Source organism: Amblyomma mixtum, chromosome 7, assembly GCF_055824585.1.
Source record: "Amblyomma mixtum isolate Tamu chromosome 7, ASM5582458v1, whole genome shotgun sequence".
Classification (NCBI taxonomy): Eukaryota; Metazoa; Arthropoda; class Arachnida; order Ixodida; family Ixodidae; genus Amblyomma; species Amblyomma mixtum.
The window spans coordinates 130,987,244-131,007,070 of record NC_143018.1 but is presented as its reverse complement, the minus strand read 5'-3'; the positions used below and the strand labels follow the sequence as shown (position 1 = coordinate 131,007,070).

Below are 19,827 nucleotides of genomic sequence, written 5' to 3'. Positions count from 1 at the left end.
AAAAGGCGTGTCAAACAGCTAGCGGCGAGTGTGCAGATAGATAGCAGAGAAGTCACGATTTCGCGATTGCTGATATGGCGCTGATAACTTCAGGTAGCGCTGCGGCCTGGTATTGCGCAGTGTATTGTGTTTGAAGTGTGAAACAGGCGCGCAGGGTGCGCTTGTATCGCCTTTACGTGGCTTTATCTCTACATTTTCTTGTCCGCTGCCTGCGCACGTTCCGCGCTATCTTCGTTCACTGACTGCCGTCATCGCAAACTCGGATGAAACTCGGGCGAGCGCCAAACTCGGGCCTTCCGGCATAGCGCCCCTGCTGCACTGACACTGGTGCACTTCAACGTGCACTGACGTCGCACAGTACACAGGCCTCTAGAATTTTGCCTGGATCGAAATTCAACCGCCGCGGTTGAATTTCGTCGATCGAACCCGCCGATCGAACCCGCGTATTTTGGGTCAGTAGCCGAGCGCAATAACTACAGAGCCGCCGCGGCAGGTTCATGGGCCACGAGCTCCGGAACCGCTGAAGGTCGCTGAAGGTCGACGTGGTCTGCGTAGCTCTCGGAACATGCCGCTGTAAAGATTTCACTTAAAAAAAACGATCTGTGGTGAAGGTATGCACTGTCATTACTGGCGACTGTGCCGAGAACTGTTGAGAATATAATTTTTTTTTGGCGCAATTTACATATCTCACTTATTTGTGAGTCAGAATAAACAAAATTTTTGAACTCGTCTCCTGTAGACCCTGAAAGGCAGCAAAACGAAGTTATTGGAATTGACAGGCAAGGGCACCGCGTTTCAACTCCTTCGCTGCAAAGCCACAGAGGTGAGCGCACTTGTGTGCAGCGCTAAAGCAACGCTCTACGTATAATAAGAAGCTAAAGTTGGGAGAAGGTTCTGAGCTTGGCCGTCTTTAACTTCTTTGTCTGCGCAATGGATCCACAACACACCGCTATCGCATTTCCCTCTTAAACACAGCCTCGAACCCAAAGCTGAAGTGGGAGCGCATCTAATTTGCATTTTACCTAACCACGCTTAGATCGTCATCTTTTTTTTTTCGCGTTAAAATATGGCACCACGGCGCAAACTATAACTTCATCAAAAAATATCATACTGAGGAAAAAAAAAATTAAGATGATGAAAGGCGTATCCTTTGACGACATGGTTTCTGAAAAGCACCAACAAAGCGTTGCAGCACCTTCTTGGGGCCTCATCCCAAGCAGCGCAGGCAATCGGCCCAATATTGGAAGCTTATAGGCAAAGGCCGGTTCTACAAAGAACCAGAGTGAAACTATTCATTTGGAATATTGGGCCGATTACATGTGCTGCTTGGTGAGCCGTCTGCTTGATGCAGCTGAATTTCAGATGAACTCACCTTACTCTTTTTTTCCCCGCACGAAAGGCAAGCCGTGATGATGGAAAGCATGTCTCGACGCTGCGAAGATTACGTGGCCATCGTGACTGCGCTGCCGTTGTCGATGCGGGAACCTGGTCGCCATCGTCCTGGCAGCTATGCTGGTGGTTATGGCAGTATAGCAGCTCTTGTAGTTGCCCGGAGTTGTTTTTGTCGTGCTTACTCGAGCGTTTTGGACGTAGTGTTTGAGGTTCGAGTGACTGCGTGAGTAGTTGAGGTGCTCGCGCTTGTTCTTTCTGCGATTGTTGCAGTTGCAACTGTGTCGTTGTAGTTTTCAAAACTGCGGTTGCTCAGATACCGGAGAAATATTTGTTGGGAACTCAAATGGTGTGGCTGTACTTTCATTTTCTGCTTTGCGCTGCATTGCTGTGGTCAAATGTTGTCATATTGTGGCTGTACTTGCGTTTTTTTGCATTGTGCTGCGTTTCTATGGTCACCTATTTTCATAGTGTGGCTGTACTTTCGTTTTCTGCTTTGTGCTGCGTTGCTATCGTCACCTGTAGTCCTAGTGTGGCTGTACTTATGTATTCTGTTTTGTGCTGCGTTGCTATGGTCATATGTTGTCATTGGCGTTTATGGAGCGTGTGGGAGAGGTTCTTGTTTAGAAGAATGTAGGTGGTCATAGAATGACCAGCATTAGGAAGAACATAAGCGCCACCAGTGGATTTGCCAGGAGGGATGAGTTGACACTGCCATGATGAACAGCAGTGCTGTTTTGGTCAAGACGCGTCTCATTTTAGATGGTGTGCCTTGCTTTGATCCGGATGTCCAAAAATGTTCAGTTCTGATTGATTGCACTTTTGCGTGGATTTATCACAGTCCAGAGGTATTAAGCAATGTCACAGGTAGGCATGTCGATAGTACTGGCAGTGGGGTAGCCTGCAATGAAAAATGCATCGCACCGGTACAGAACGTTTTGAACAGATGCCGACGCCTGTGCTGAGCAGCAGTTTGGTTTTTTGAGGCTGTGAGGCAATTTATATACAAGCAAATGACGCTCAATAGAAGTTCAAGAAGAGATTAATTCTGTATAAATGCGGTGGAAATTGCCGAGGCCACCGTGAATATATATACAGAAGGTCTTTTTAACACCTGAACGGCGTACCTGACAACGCCCACTGCAGGACAAAGACTTCTCCCATGTCTCTCCAATTACCACTGTCTATTGCCAGCTTCAGTGACCGTATCCCTGCAAACTTCTTAATCTCATCTGCCCACCTAACTTTCTGGCACCCCCTGCTACGCTTAGCTTTTCTGGGAATCCATTCCGTTACCCTTAAAGGACCTGTGGTTATCTTGCCTTCGCATTACATGTCCTGCCGAAGCCAATTTCCTGATTTCTACTGAAAATCAAGAGGAATAAATAAGTAAATGAATAAATAGATAAATTAGTTAATAAGGAGACACCTGATTTCTACTGGAAATCAAGAGGAATAAATAAGTAAATAAATAAATAGATAAATTAGTTAATAAGGAGAGAGTAAAAGTTAAAAACATAACTATTCAATATTAGTCAACCAGCTTACTAGTTAGCACGTCTTAGCTATATTCAGATGTGCTACACCACTGACGATGTTATGCCGAAACAAGCGCACTTCCCTCTCAAAAAGCGTATTTTAAAAAACTGCAGAGCATCTAAGGTGGAACACCCCGCATACAGCCTTCATAGATTACGAGACGGCAATGGACTCAGTTGAAACCAAACCTCAGTAGTATGAAGCCAATGTGTAACCAGGGTGCATGTGCAACCAGGGTGTAGAAGAAGACATATGTAAATGCTGTGAAAAATATTCACAGCTGTTGCACGGCGATGTTGCACAAGGGAAGCGATCAAAAACCGATTAGGAATGGAGAATGGCTAGATTACAGGATCTCTCTGCCACTGTTCACCGCGTGTTTAAAGAAGGTATCAAGAGAACAAGATTGGGAAGAGTTCGGGCTGAAAGATAATGAATAACATATTAGAAATCTCAGGTCAGATTATGAATTCGCCTTTCTACTTGCTAAGGGCACGAAATTCAAGCCATGATCGAGTTCGCGGTCAGGCAACGTAGAACTGACCAAAAATATTCAAGACTCTCGGAAGAGAGCATCAGTTTACGAAAAGCAGCGAAGTGTTCGACGTGGTGAGGAAATACGTCTACTGAGGGCACTTAGGGAAGTAGTCAGCACACAGTAACAGTCAGCACCATATGGTCACACTAGTATGCATGAAGCATTTCGATTTATACAGATTCAAAAACCCGCGCCAAAATCTCCTATACACCGTTTGAACGCTTAGTGTTTACTTTATTGGCCGCCAGATGTCAGGAGCTGTCCATCTTTTTTTGTCAGCTGCCCAAAAGGCGGGAAATAGTGTTCTTGTGAGAGGTGCGGCGCCATGCAACGCTCCCATGGATAAGTGTGTTTTTTGCACTGTTCCTTTAGGCAATAGGAGGATGCACTTACCTCCGTATAGCTCTTTGAATATGCGACCACCGGTGAGCGTTTTAGAAGGATTGATGTTTGTTTTATGAAGGAAAGAGCGCATGTTTTGCTTCATTACCATATGGTCACGCTGGGCCTTAGGGCTCCGTAAATTGTTTTGTTTTTCATATCTGCATTGCCTTCACTCGCACTATGGCAAAGTTGTCCCCGCTATACTCATGTAATGCATTATTGTCTAAATAGATTGACGTTGGAAGAAATAGCGTAGATACTCGAAGAGGAAGATGACGACGTGTCAGCAATTTACATAGAACCACCAGAGGCTAGCACCTATTCGGATGAGGACTCCGCAGATGAGGATTCCGGCGGGCTCATTGACAATCTGAGCGGGAGGCAGCTGAGAGCCGGAGCCGAAACTGTTTTCACGGACGGACGCCGCATTGGTGGATGTGATTCCGACGACGACGATGACGACCATGGCGGGCAAGGCGACGGAGCATTGAACACCTCGTCACCTGCGGGTGATGCAGGCGTTTGTGCAAAATTACCTCTGACTTCGAAGTGGAAGAAGGGGGATCTTCAAAAGAGTCCTGCCATATTTCCCGACCCAAACGTTTCCTCCTACAGGGACTTTTTAGCTGTGGAATTGTTCGAACGTTTTTTCGATGAAGCCGTAGTGGAGCTGCTGGTTGAGCAAACACGAAAATACGCGCTATTTTTTAATATGCCCGATCCGGAGGTCACCAGAGAAGAAATGAGGTGTTTTATCGGAGTCCTCGTTTTGTCCGGCTATACCCGCTTGCCAGGAAAGAAGTGCTACTGACAGCGGCACGGACATGCGCAACACAATGGTGCACAACGCCATGCGTAGAAACCGCTTCATACAGAAAATGAGGTTTCTGCACTGTGCGGACAACATAAGCCTGACACTCAGCGACAAGTTAACGAAGTTGCGGCCTTTGATGACGCTATTGAAAGCGAGGTTTCTGAAGCACTTTCAGCCTGTGCGTCACTTGAGCTATGACGAAAGCATGATTGAATACTACGGTCGCCATGGCTGTAAACAGTTCATACGTGGAAAGCCAATTCGCTTCGGATATAAAGTTCGGTGTCTAAATGCCAAGAATGGCTACCTTGTAAACTTTGAAGTGTATCAAGGCAAGCAGGGGAACCCAGGGACGTCTGCAAAATATGAAAAGGACTTTTGAAAGCTGCGGCCCCACTTCTTCAAATGGTGAATGAACTCCCGGCAGAAGCTCGCCATCTTCCATTCTCTTTCTATTTCGAAAATTTATTCACAAGCATCCCTCTGCTTAGGCATCTCAAGGAACAGGGCTACGAAGGTACGGGCACAGTGAGGCAGAACCGTGTTCCGAAAGAGTGCTCTATCGCTCGACCGGATGTCGTGAAGCGCCAACCTCGCGGACACGAAGAGCACGTGTTGAGCGACGATGGAATAATTGTTGTCCGCTGTATCGACAGTTCTGTAGTAACCATCGCGAGCACCATACACGGGGTAGAGCCAGTGTCGTCTGCAGACAGGTACTCCCGTGCTCAGAAGAAAAGAATCAAAGTACCCCGTCCAAATGCTGTTGCTCAATACAACAGCTTTATGGGAGGTACAGACCAGATGGATCCGAATGTAGGTGCCTACAGGATCGGAATCCGTGGCAAGAAATGGTGGTGGCCGATCTTCACAAGGCTTTGTGATGTGTCAATCAGCAATGCTTGGGCGCTTATTCGTAGCACAGGGTCCAACGTCACTCAGCTTCAGTTCCGTAGGCAAATCGCACAAAGTTATCTGATGCGATCGGACAATAAACCGAAAGGACCTCGACGACGAAGAACCCCGAAGACTGGTGACGTCTTGACGGGTGCACGGTATGACCAAGTGGCCCACTTTGTTGTACCGGTTCCCATTAGCAAAAGGCGAAGATGCGCTGGGGACGATTGCAACAGCACGGTGCGCACACAATGCTCAAAGTGTGACATTGGCATGTGTATCCCATGCTTTAAACCTTACCACATTAAATAAGTGGCCAAATATTCCCTTAGTATGTTTTTTGTCATTTCTCGCCACTTGAAATAAAGATTTGTTACTCCGTGCATTTTTGTGCAGCCTAAGGCCCAGCGTGACCATGTGGTCACGGGCTATATTTCCTTAACTAATAACACAACAGCCATAGTTTCTTCCATGGGACTTATGTGTATGGAATTGAGTTAAAATATAACATCCACTTCAAGAAAACCGAAAAAAACCGGTCCTTAATGTGTTAAGGATAGGGTGAAGTGCATTCGGCAGGTACTTTCGGCTTAAGAGTTGAAGGAGGGATCGATGGTGACTTTTCAGTATTTGTTCTTAGAGCGACGAAATTTGTCAGATTTGCTTAAAACAGCATCAAACAATCAAATATAAAGATTCGCAATGGTAGCTTCAGTAGGTTCTCTTTTATCATTGCTTTTGTATTGTCTCCATGTTACTTGTGTAAAGCCTAGTATGACAAAAACAGGCTACAGTTCTGTAAATGCGTTTAATATTTATTAAGAAGTGTGGTGTAAATCAAGAATAGACTCTACTCAATTTTCTTTTTAAATTTCTCTGCTCTGTTTTTAAAGGGTTGGTTTGGTTTATGGGGTTTAACGTCCAAAAACGACTCAAGCTATTGAAGGGCTCTGGAAAATTCGACCACCTGGGGTTCTTTAACGTGCATCCCAGGGGACACAATATGCACCTTCTGTTTACTTTTAGAATGTATCACATGTAAGAAAGAGAGTTGGGTTTTGCTGCCCCAGCAGTTATCGCCGACGAAGGAGAGGAAGAAGACAGAAGACGAAGCTGACCGAGCTCGTGTGCGCGCTTGCGAACGCTGGCCTGCTGAGCAGCACCGCTCGAACATAGACCGGCCGTCCACACTAATTGTGCGAGTCGTCTCATTACACATACTTTAGTTACCATGTAATAAAAGAATGTGAGCCTAAATGGTAAATCTTAGACTGTCTCGGCGCAGACCGCATTTCAATGATCACAACAAAAAAAGAAAACGGGGTAAAAATCTATGAACCCATTGCTGTGCTAAGCTTTCCACGAGCAAGGTATTAAGCGCAAAACAAACTTTCGATAAAACAAGCCTGGAAGTAGTAAGCCAGCACACACTGTATATGTGTAGATGCCTTCAAATATATTTAGTTGGAGTGCTTAAAGTTTATTTTTGGGTGAAATATTTCAGTACAACATAGAAACAGTGTTGGAGATACCAGAAAGTATACTTTTCAAAAATCAAATTTTTTCGCGACTTTTGCGTTCTGATCCGCACACCCCGCCTAAAGGATGGCAGTTTATCAGTATCCTCTCAAGAGCAAATGGTATAACAGCTGTATTTTGTTAGCGCTCAATTAAGGAGCAGAAACATAGATGCTTGACAACAAAGTTGAACTTGAGTTGTGACAATGCGGCGAACTTAATTTCCTTCCCGTAGCTCCCTTTCAACGTCCAGCTTTTTTAACGTTCAAAGACAGGTATAGAGCGGAGTAGGTCAGGGAAAAAATGCAAGTTAATCACACCCTAGTAGATATCATGAGAGAGAAACGGACATGGGCAGTGGAAGCCATGCAGGGCAATATAATCGATGGCCGTTATTTCTAACGCAGTGGATTCCAAGAGCAGGCAAGCGTAGCCGGAGGGCGGCAGTGAATAATCTGGTCATAAGATTAGTAAGCTTGCGTATGTGAGGCGGCCACAGCTGGCACAGGACAAGGTTATTCAGAGGGTTAACCTGGATGACTTTGTCCTGCAGTGGAGTAGTGAGGCTGATAATGAATTCACCGCAGGAAGATCCAACTCCTATACTCGAGTACCCATACCGCGATGTGAAGCAGTTTCAGTGCCAAAGTTGACGCGAACTTGCCCATGTTTCACCCAAAAACGAAGTTGCGCTTTGCTTGTGAACTAAAAGGCTCACTTGGCCACACTCTGGACAAATAGCGGCAGGCGCTTCGTTATCTAAAATGAGGTGTGCGCCCGTGAGGTACCGCTGAAGCCTCCATAATTAAAACTTGCCGTGAGAGACCGTAATGAAACGTCACTGGAACATTTTGCGAGAGCCAGTAGTGTGGCGAAGATTACGTTGTTCAATGGGCCGATGGTTTATGGGGTTTAACGTCCCAAAGCGACTCGGGACACGAGGCACGCCGTAGTGAAGGGCTCCGCAAATTTCGATCACCTTCTTTAATACGCACTGACATCGCACAGTACACGGACCTCTAGAATTTTGCCTCCATCGACGGCTGAGAGACCAGAGTTATCCTGGTTATTACCGAGTGTACTCACCACAATTGTCTTGTCTTTCGGGGTTGAGGTCGAAGATATGTAAGACTTGTTTTTGCTGCGCAGGTGACTAGATGTGCTCAGTCGGAACGTGCTGGACTTTGTCGGGCTGAGGGACCGCATTTAGTTGCTGCTGTTGAAATTTGTGCACTCGCTACCACACTTGTCTGGGAGCTTGCGGTTGTGGCTGTCGCGGTTGTCGTCATTGGTGCCGTGGTGCATGCTTCTTGTCTTCTCCACAGGCATGTTTCCTCTGCGTGGTTATTAAGGTATTATGGCTAGTGCAGCATTGAGAAAATCCTGCAAGTCGTGGCTACGCCTGTCCTGGTTTTGCTGAAGGTCTAGCGTTCGGGCGTGACTGACAAACGTAAATGTCTGAAGTCGTGTGGTTACTCTCATCTGGATGTTGGTGTCGTCATACTAATGGCGTAATGTTATCTTGAGCCATCTATCCGTCAGTTGCAATGGGCGCTCTAGACCTCGCCTGGCTGGTTGTATTTCTACAGCTGTTGTTCGGTGGTTCGCCTGTTGTAGTGTGCCAAGTGCGGAGTCTGTGCGGTCTTACGTGCAGCTATGGTAATTGTGCTGTAGTCAGTAGTAAAGTTCTGGGTACTGTTGGGGCGCGCGTTCACCGTTTGTGATGGGGACGCGGTGGCTGTGCGTTTTGTGTTAGTGCATGGAATGTTGCGGCTACTGCTAGAAACTTAAGCATGAGGAATAACAGTAGCGCCACCAGAAATCTTCCAGGTCTGTATGGAACTGTGGACGAAATGAGAAAAAACAGCGCTGATTTGGACGAGGCGATTTGGACGCTTTAGAATTATATGCTTATTTTGTTTAGTTGTTAACAAGACCAGTGTCTCTTGTTGTGAGCCTTCAATGGTCTACACGATTTGTTCTTGAATATAAGTCCTACTCAAGCTTAAATTACTAGCTGGAATCTACATGGCATCCACAATGGTGGTCATCACCATGGGAGGAAGGATGTGCGGGCTTCAACTGCCCGGCGATGTTCTAGTCGCCGGAGTGTAGATGAAGGCGTCAATGCTCTGTCTGTAGAATCGATGTTAGGCCATACGTGAGCAGACTTGTCATTAGGGACAGCGGCTGCCCTACGGGCGTGATGTCGGGACGGGGTGACGACTGTTGGTCTGACACGATGAATATAGAAGGGGCGCCACACCGAAAACCTTCAGCCAGCGATATGATGTAGCAGTGGTTGCTGTCTGACCTGTTGGCAGGACCGACGTGGCGGATGCTTTTTAGCGAGTGCCGAAGAGTCGTTGGTGCTGGTCAACCGTGGTGTGTTGCATGGCAAACACCTGGTGGCGTCTTGTGCCTGCGCGTGTTTTGGTTTTGTAGGTTGTGTTTCGGGGAGTGTCAGTCGTGTTTTCCCTGGTGTGTCCTTACTGGGTCTTGTGTCCCATCAGTGTGTTTTGCTCGTCGCTGCATACGTGTTGCTATTAATCTGCGCATTTCCTTACGGTTGTATGGCTCGTGGTTATTAAAAGTGTGTTCGACGAGCCTGGCTGTGTATTTGTGGTTGTGTCTGGTACGGCACTGTGAGCTTGGGTCGTCCATGTTGACGCATGAGGAGCAAAAGAAGTGCCGCCGGTTGCTTCGGAGTCACTGGGCCGCATGTTCCCGTCCGCAAATATGCGCACACGTCAGCCATGTCGACGCATATGCTAGTCACCAAGAGTGGTCCACTTTGCGATGTTGGTCAGTCCGATACAATCTGCGAAAAGGAAAGTGTCATCTTTGTTGAGCATTCTCAGTGTATGCAAAGCATATTTCTGTTTCGCGTAGCATTCGTGATACTCTGCATTAACACGTGCACGAACTCCTACCGATATCGATTTTGTACTGTAAAAGAGGAGCATACATTAGTTTTGTTCAATAGCATTTGTTTTTTCATCTTTCTTGGTTATCATTGCCTGCGGGTGGCCTCAAACATTTTGTATGTTAGCAGAGAGGCAAGCAGAGCTCTCTGGAACTGCGAATGACAAACGGGGAAGTGTGTACGATATTCTAGGTTGTCGTGGGTGCTTTAGCCTCTCCGCTCGTAAGTTTGCTTTCGTGTTTTAACTTAATGCGTCTAAAAAACACGGCCAGCATTCTGATTTTCAACGGCCGTGGAGCACACATGCTGATCTCGCCTCAATAGAGCATTTTGTATCGGGACGCAAGTTCACCCAATGGCGCTGCCTTCACCACTATATAACAACATCCTCGTATTATAGCTGCACAGTCTAGGCAGGAACACTCGACAGCATAAATTGACCTACAATTGTGATAGTAAAGACAGATTTCAGAGCAGCTCTTGACATGCCAGCCGCCAAAGCTCCTGACATGAAACTTGCCACCTTCCAGGAGCATCCCTTGGTATGCCACCTGCCACTGCTGGTAGGTGGTATTTTACGCTGCTAGCCCCGTTTCAGGATGTTCTCGTGGTACTTTCCAAGTGCCACGGGATCGAAACGCCACCAGGAAGGTGGGGGTTCATTCTCCTAATAATAGGAAAACCGATTACACTGGTAGCTCCAGTGCCGACAGCGCCAATGCCGACAGCGCCGACGCCAACTACCAAGCAGAATACAGAAACGCGCGCCTGAGATCGGCGCTCTAAAAACTGTAGCGCAGAGATTTTTAAGATGCCCCAGTGCTCACGTGATGCGCTCGCATGACCAAATCTGTGGAACCACGTAAGGAGCCAGTGATAGCCAAATCTATACAGCCTGCTTTGGTAAGGGCAACAACGGTGCCGCACTCGGTAATATGGCCATCAAGCGAGGATGGTGACTTCCCATCAGAATTCGCCAGTGGCTGAAGCGACGCCAAGGCTCTCCTTTCCTGCGGCTTGGGCTAACGGCAATTGTTGAACCTGGGGTGGGGCATTGCTTTAGGAAATGACGGAAAGCAAAAACAAACGAATGGAATCAGCGTCGAGTCGACATGTTGCTTCACAGGCTGAACATTAATTACGGGAGGATTCATTAATTGTCTGAATGAATACTATTCGGTCAGGATGACAGAAGATCTGCTGGGTAAACGGGTTCTCGGAGGAGGGGTGATATTTCTCTCACTATGCTGTCATGATCTTGCATGAACGAAGGAAGTGAACTTAATGAGATTCGATAGCACCACAGATTTAATGAGCAACAAGTAAGCTTATAAATACCAAGTAAAACGAACGCTGTAAAACAAAAGCATAGCTTAGAAGCACCCACTGCGAACCCAACTGAAGAAAGAAGAAAATTTGATAGACGGAATGATGTGACAATGTTCGGTAGACCTTGTAACGATGCCATCTTCTAGCACTTTTCGATGTGACCCACGGCCTTCTAAGGCCGGAGGACCAGTGTCTTTGGGGAGGCTGGAAGGGGGTTTAGTGCATAGGCTTAGCTTGCACCCTCGGCCTGTAGGCGCGGCGTCTCCAAGCTAGTGGCTGCAGACCTTGAATTGCATGGTGTCACTAGGCCAAAACTGCGAAATCATCTTTGCCATCTCGTCACATGGTATGAAGTATAGAGTCCGACTTTTACGGCGTCGCCAGGAAAGAGGTTGAAGGATCTACGTAGGTATGACGCGGCATCGCTGCCTGGGCGCTGTTACTCAGCTCTGGACTTCATGACAGCCTAGCACTAGTGCTGCTGCACTTACTCGGGGTGGGGCAGGTGCAGTGCGTCCATTTGAATAGAGCCCACACACTACCCACACTGCAGGATGCAGTGAATGCTTCAAGATGCCTTTGGCTCAACCTTTGAGTGCACCGTTTGCGGTTAAAACTTCATGCCTAAAAATCCGGAAAAAATGCCTGAGTTCGAGTGTGCATGGCTTAGTAAACAGAAAAAAAAATTTAAAACAAGCTGCCCTTTCTCGGTGCTGAAAAGTAGCAATCACAACAGTACCACACCCATCAAAAGAGCTTCCTCTCTGAGACCCAACAGCTGTGCCACGTGATCACAAGCAGTAGAGAATGGGGGCGGAAGGTTGCCGGGTCACACAACCCACTTCGCACAAGGTTCTCTTGCGATCCCGTTTCTATTTACGAGCACGTGACCATACGATTTACCGCCTTTGACACGCTTCGTAAATACCGACAATTCCACAAAGCGCGCCAGAGGCTCATCAAAACTCAGTGGCGCTAGGAGCGGGTAGGGATAAGAATTACAACCTCTTGGCGTCAATCCTTTGCCATGGAGGTTACGCACTAAGGCCATAATCAAGTGCGGGAACGGCGGCAAAATTAGAGAGCCTTAGCACTGCTTCGTAATACTAACAGGGCGCATTGCCACCTGCGTGATACTCCGTCGCGAGCTTCCCGTTCCAATTAACTCTCCCGTTAGGGTGAACCCTGGGAAGCCGTGCGGAGACCTGTCGTGCCCCCGTGCCGCTCCAGACGACAGGAGAGCCAATTAAGAGGCAAGAGGCGCCCCGGCCAGACCTGCGCGCGTCCAACCTGGGCTCCTGACACACCGGGCAAGCTGCATCGAAGCACCCGCGATGAACACGCTAGCCGCTAGGCCACAGGTCCGGCACTGGCAATAGGCTTTCAGGGGGCCTTTATGTTGAACGCATTGGGAGTACTTATTGCACCGCAACACTGGGCACATACAATGCAATCGCTGCCAAGAGCCCATCCCGTCAGCGATCGCTTGTAGCAGGAGCACGCGGCGGCAAAAAGACGAAAACAATTACGAGGAACTTTAGCGGCTAAAGTGGTGAAAGGCGAAAGCCTGAGTGCTGCATTCTGCTACGCGATTGTTCACTACATATTTTGTTTGTGCATTAATTAACTGCCAATTAATGACGCTTAAGCTTCGCATTTGGGAGTGGAACGCGACAGCGTGTTGTAGGACTGCCACGGAGTCCAAGGAACGCCTCCAGCCGTTCGGCGCGATGCGTTGCCCTTTGAACGCAACGCCTTTTGAGGAAAGGAAATGGGGCTGTATTCTCTGTCATCTCGGTGAACACCTGAGCCGCACCGTACAGGAAGGGAGGAAGTGTGAGTGAAAGAAGAAAGAGGGGCCGTAATGAAGAAAATGAAATTTGTATTTGAGGAAAGGAAATACGCATTAACTGTCTCACATATCTCAGTAGACACTAGTCGAGAATTGCATTTGAGGAAAGGAAGCTGCACAGTAACTGTCTCACATATTTCGGTGGACACCCGTCAAATTTAGCGCGCGGTGACGTCACCACAATTTGGACCAATCTGAAACGCAGATAAATACGCCTTGCTCGTCGGTAAATTGGTTTTTGAGGAAAGGAAATGTATCTGTTTCGCATATCTCGGTGGACACCTAAACCTCGCCGTAACGGGAGGGCAGGAAGATAGGAGTGAACGAAGACACCGTATTCACTAGACGCACCTTTGTGCATTCCGAACCATCGAGCTGGCATGGCGGAGTGGTAGCGTGCTCGACTCGCACTCCGGAGACCGGGGTTCGATTCCGAAGCTCGGCTCGGTTTTATTTATTTACCTGGTCTGACTAGAAATGTTAGACTAATTGGTTAAGTAAGTAATTGGTTAAGTAATTTGTCAAACTTACTTGAAGCACAATCTTTTAATTGGTTGCATGGATAGTAGCGAAAGTACAATTGGCCCCATCTGAAATTCGCGCACACTGACGTCACGACCGTTTCGACCAATTGAAAAGCGTGACATTTCTGTCGACAGCTCCTGCTTACAACGATGAGGCATTAAAGGCTTCCGCCTTAAAACTTCAGGAGACAATGAAACAGCTTGAGAATATCAGGCGGCAGTGTTAGTGGGTTCACCGCCATGTTTGCGGAATCGGTTATTCCGTGCACTCATAGGTCCCACAGAGCTCTCATGCCACCACTCGCGCAGTGGTGCAGCTGTTAGGCGATGCGCCACTGCCCTGCGACGACCGCAGTTGCCACCTGTGGGGCTTGTGAGGCTCAGGGTGCCCTTCTCGAGAAGCCTGTCGCAACCAGTCATTAATTTAGCTCTCACCTGTCACGGTGGGCAGTTCGCTCAAAATCCGGTAGGCAGGTTCTGATCACGCCACAAGGTAATGTGACCTAGGAGGCACCTAGATTGCCGGAGCGGCTAGCTGCTCCGGGTGCTCCTTCTGCGAGGCTCCAAACGGTCGCCATCGAGGCGCCGGACAATTTGATCTGACATCGGGCTACTAACGCTCTCGCGCTAAAAGAAACGGTAAAGTTAAAAAGAGCACAAGAGCCCACCGACACAGAAAGAGAGATCAGGTGTCCAGCCCCACTGAACTTAGGAAAGACAAAGGGTGAACAATTGAAACAACAAACAAAAGAAACAACAGAGACGGGACGCGGTCAGGAACGCAGGCAGCCAAAGAAATTGCTGCCGCGGTGGAAGAGCGAAGGAACACGGAGCAAAATTCAGGGGGCGCTTTGACTGTCAAGTGCGTAGAGGCGAAAGTGATTCCCCACCACTTTGACTGCCTCTGTGGCACTGGTGACATCTTCACTCGATGACGTCACACATAATGAAGTACTAATTACTAAGCAATAAACAATTACTAATAAATGGCTAATTACTGATTAATGACTAAATACTAATTAACTGCTAATTAATACCGCATAAGCTTTGCCTTTAGGAGCGGAACGCGACAGCGTGTTGTAGCGCTGCCAGGTAGTCCATGGAAGAACGCAACGCTTATTAAGGAAAGGAAATGGCGCAGTAATTCTCTGTCATCTCGGTGGACTCCTGAACCGCGCAGTACAGGAAGGGAGGAAGTCGGAGTGAAAGAAGAAAGATGAGTGGCCGTAATGAAGAAATTGAAAATTGCATTTGATGAAAGGAAATTACGCAGTAACTGTCTCACACATAATCGAGGCCAACGGCGTCAACGGCGAAACGATCACTAAATTAAAGCACAAGACAGCTAACGCCATGCGAATCCTCAAGAGGATCACTAGCAGAAGAAACGGAATGAGGGAGGAGAGTCTCACACGACTCATACACTCTTTCGTCATTAGCCATATTGCGTACGTTGCGGCATTCCACAACTGGTACAAGGGAGAAGAAGCCAAGATCAATGTCCTCATTCGCAGGGTGTACAAGATAGCACTGGGTCTACCCGAGTCTACCAGCACGCATCGCTTGCTCCAGCTCGGACTTCACAACACGCTTAGCGAAATCGCCGAGGCGCAGCGCACTTCACAACTGGAAAGATTAACGGGAACGACAGCAGGCCGCCAGATCATGGAAAGTCTCGGCATCCGTTACCACGTACAACAAGGCCAGAAAGTCGCCATTCCAAACGCGATCAGACAAACGCTAAGAGTCGACCCGATTCCACGAAACGTCCACCCGGAACACAACCGGGGAAGAAGAGTGGCCAGGGCCAGAGCTCTCCTGCACAGCCATGGAGACGATACGGGGACAAGGTTTGTTGACGCCGCGGAATACGCAGAACGCTCGCGATTCGCGGTTGCGGTCGTCGATTCGTGCGGCAAAACGCGCATAACGTCAAGTGTAGCGTGCGAACGCGCAGAAGAGGCGGAGGAAGCGGCGGTGGCACTCGCCCTCACGGATCCGACGTGCACCGTGGTTCTCTGCGACTCGCGTCAGACGGTTAGAAACTTCGCGAAAGGATGGATCTCACAGACAGCGGCCCAAGTCCTGAGGAACCGGCAAGTCCAGCAGGAGGTAGAATTCCAAACCAGAATTCAATGGTTCCCGGCGCACATGGGAGAAGTATCGAGGACGTATCGCAACCGCAACGAGACGGCACACGCCAAGGCGCGCGAGCTCGCGAACCGCGCCGGCGACCGTCGTCCGTGGAATAGCACCAAAGACTGCTTGATCAGCTACAACGAAATTACCAAGGCCCTCTGCCTGGCCCGCCGAACCTTCCCTCCGCCCAGCGACAAGCTGGACAGGGCGCACGCGGTGACCCTCAGACAACTGCAGACGCTCACGTACCCCAACCCGGAACTATACCACAGGCTTTACCCCGGTACATACCCGACAAATATATGCAAGGTCTGCAACGCCAATGTAGCCACTTTAACTCACATGCTCTGGGACTGCAACAAAAACCTTCACGGTGCTAATTCCGGAACCCTCCCGCCGCGGTTGGCCGCTGCCTTGCGCAGCCCCAGCCTCGGGGACCAACTCTGGGCCGTCCAGCAGGCCCGCGAGGCGACGGCGAGGCAGCGCCTCGACGTCCCCACGTGGGAGACCTAAGGCCCCGTCGGCGAAAGCTCTGCAGGACTATGAATAAAGTTGTTACCAACCAACCAAACTGTCTCACATATCTCGGCTGACACCCGTCATCTCTTTGTAGCGGAAGGGAGGAAGCGGGATCGAAAGAAGGGGCCGGTATGAAGAAAATGGAAATCGTATTTAAGGAAAGGAAATTGCGCAGTAACTGTCTCGCATATCTGGGTGGACACCCGTCCAAAAGCGTGACACCTCTGCTGAGCAGCTTCAGTCGACAAGGATGAGGCATTAAAGGCTTTCGCCTTAATGCAAAATGAAGACGAAGATGAGACCGCAGGTTAACACGGGGGACCCTGCGCAGAAACGAAAGCGCAAGTCCACCGGCCCAGCTACGCAGAGAGAAAATGGTTTACGGTTCTTGGGCGTTTAACGCCCCAAGGCGACTTAGGCTATGAGGGGCGCCGTAGTCGAGGGCTGCGGAAATATCCTCCCCATGGGGTTCCTTAACATGCGCTGACATCGGACAGTACACGGGCCTCTAAATTCGACCGCCGCGGCCGGGATCAAACCTGCGTCTTTCGGGTCGCAGCCGAGCGCCATAAGCACCGAGCCACCGCGTCGGCGGAGAGAGAACAGGCCTACGCTGACAACCTACAACAATGAATGATGAATCAAACTTTATTTCCGCAAACAAAGAGGGGATTGATTAGAAGATGGTGACTTGGGCATTGCGTGGTCTTTCCTGGTTCGGAGACCATTGGCGCTCGCGGTCAGCGTCGCGCGCTCAACCAGCAGAATATGGTCTTGCACGTTCACGCTGCTCAGAAGCGTCTCCCATTGTTCGGATGACTGATTTTTAATTTTGGATTGTTTCGGGTTTTCCAGACAGCCCTATTTTATGCGAAGCATATTACTAGAGCTACACTACAGCCCGTCGAGCGCGGCGGTGGAGCTACCATTGACCTTTAGCGTGACCACGTGACACCACATGACAACATGAGGTCACAGCAGAGGAGAGATGGGCTGCCGGCTCGCGCGGTCGGCCACGGCGGTGGAGGCTGCACATCAGAGGCGCGGCGGCTGACCACGTGACAACATGACGTCACAGCAGAGGAGAGATGGGCTGGCGGCTCGCGCGGTCAGCCGCGGCGGTGGAGGCTTCACATCAGAGGCGCTGCCGCTGACCACGTGACGCTGCAGCAGCGGTATAAAGCTGAGCTTGCCTCGCTCTCCGGGCACTTACGAGGCGGAAAAGGCGGGGAAATATTGCTACAACCGCCGGTACTACAGCTGCTGCTGCTGCTGGGGGTACATCAATAGTCTATAGGGAATGGTGGCGGTGGTGGAATAACTAAGGGTGTTTCCAGTGTACTTTCCATGGGTGCCAAGAATAATGTTGTAGCCGGTGCTGGGGCAGCGGTTGTACACTCTGCATTGAATTCACCGATGATCCCGTATATAGCTGCCACGGCAATCCTTGCTACACTTCTAGTGGTTGTATTAAAATGACCAAGTATTCAACCAAGGAAAGCCATGTATTACCAAGCCTATAGCCATCAATATGCTTCGCATCTGACTAGGCTTAACCTTAGCTAAGCCTCAGCCATTTATAGTTGTAGGGTGTATCCACTTCCCCACGCCTTTCACATGCCGATGCATACTGTTTGGTTTGGTTTATTGGGTTTTAACGTCCCAAAGCGACTCAGGCTATGAGGGACGCCGTAGTGAAGGGCGCCGGAAATTTCGACCAACTGGGGTTCTTTAACGTGCACTGAGATCGCACAGTACACGGGCCGCCGCGGCCAGGATCGAACCCGCGTCTTTCCAGTCAGGAGCCGAGCACCGTAACCACTGAGCCAGCACAGCGGGGCCCGATGCATACTGTGTTAGGAATGTTTTCCTACATACTTGACGACATGGATATGTGCTTGTAGTCTCCTCCAAGGTTATGGTTTATGGGGGTTTAACATCCCAAAGCAAAACAGGTTATGAGAGACGCCGTAGTGGAGGGCTTCGGAAATTTCCACCACCTGGGGTGGCTTGGTCTCTTGTGAGTCTTTTGTGCAATAACTCCCGCCGATCCGACTCAAAAAGAAAAGAGCAGGTAAAAACTGGAGGGCCCTCATGCGATAGCGTTAATCGACTATTGTCCGTATATGCGCAATTGGTCATTTTGTGCTTTAGATCCATAGATCGCGGGGTGCATTCATGCCACTCCTGGCGCAGTGGTGCAGCACGACTGCCCTGCGATGGCACAGGCAGCCACCGGTGTGGCTTGTGTGCCCCAGCAATCTCTCCCCACCAATCACTTATTTACCTGCTACCTGCCCCGGTCGTCAATTTGATCTCAATTCGGTGGGCAGGTTGTCACCGTATGACGGCACAACGTCACGCGACCTATAGGAGGCGAGTGGGCCCACTGCTTTTTTGTTAAAGCAGAAATGGCGTAGTAACTGTCTCACATGTCGGTGGACCCTTGAACCGTGCTGTAAAGATCGGGTGTTCAGCGTGATGTGAGACAGTCACTGCGCCATTTCCTTTCCTCAAAAACAAATTTTCAAATTTTTTCGCCGCTGACGATGCCAGAATTTGTGCAGAACGGAAGCCTTAACGCTTTCACGTTAACAGTGAATACCTGGCGCTCTTTTCGGGGGACATGAGTACAAGAATCGCAACCAAAGCGGGTCGCCACGACGGCTCCCGCAAGGAAAAGAGCCGAATATCAGCGTCCTCGTCGGCACGCCGGATGACTGGCTACAGGCCACAGTGTGCCCCCGAGTTAAGACGCTCAACGTGCACGGCAAGAATCGAACACGCTCTCACGCCTGGCGTGTGACGCAGGCCGAGGTCCGATCTCTAGAAATACATGGGATCGCCGATGCCATCACACACTTTGCCACCCTACCCCCCTCCCCACAATACGTTGTCTATACAGACTCGCAGGCAGCTCTGCGTGCCTTCCATGAAAGAGGCCTTCCCTACTCGATCGGCCTTAGATGACGACCGGTGACCCTTCGGTGGATCCCTGGTCACATGGGCATCCCCGGCAATGAGCTGGCTCACCAGCTTGCCTGCGAAACTATACACCGGGCGCCGTGGATCTCATGGACGAGCCCACCGACGGAGCAGGCGGTCAGGGCTTACAAACGTACTGTCGACAGATACTACGCGCAGCAAAAATTGGATTTAGCTGATTTACCGCCACCGCACCCATCCTTCTCGATCCGTGAAGCTCGCATTCTTCGCCGAATACAGTTTAATCTCCTTCTTACACCAGCCAAACTTTACCTATACCGGTACACCTCCACACCTCAGTGCCCAAACTGGTTCGGTTTGGTTTAAGGGGTTTAACGTCCCAAAGCGACTAAGGCTATGAGAGACGTCATAGTGGAGGGCTCCGGAAATTTCGACCACCTAGTGTTCTTTAACGTGCACTGACATCGCACAGTACACGGGCCAAAACTGTCCACACACATATGCAGACATAGA

General features: G+C 49.4%; 1 long non-coding RNA gene across 1 annotated transcript in view; it reads right to left on the bottom strand.

The window, feature by feature from the left end:
* LOC149337598 (uncharacterized) overlaps positions 1-19,827 on the bottom strand; it is a 29,031-nt gene that overhangs the window by 5,245 nt on the left and 3,959 nt on the right. The window contains exons 2-3 of the long non-coding RNA XR_016284408.1: positions 8,166-9,900; positions 1,373-2,290 (exon numbers count right to left, since the gene is read on the bottom strand). This is a non-coding gene — a long non-coding RNA (uncharacterized LOC149337598). The remainder of the gene's footprint in view (positions 1-1,372; positions 2,291-8,165; positions 9,901-19,827) is intronic.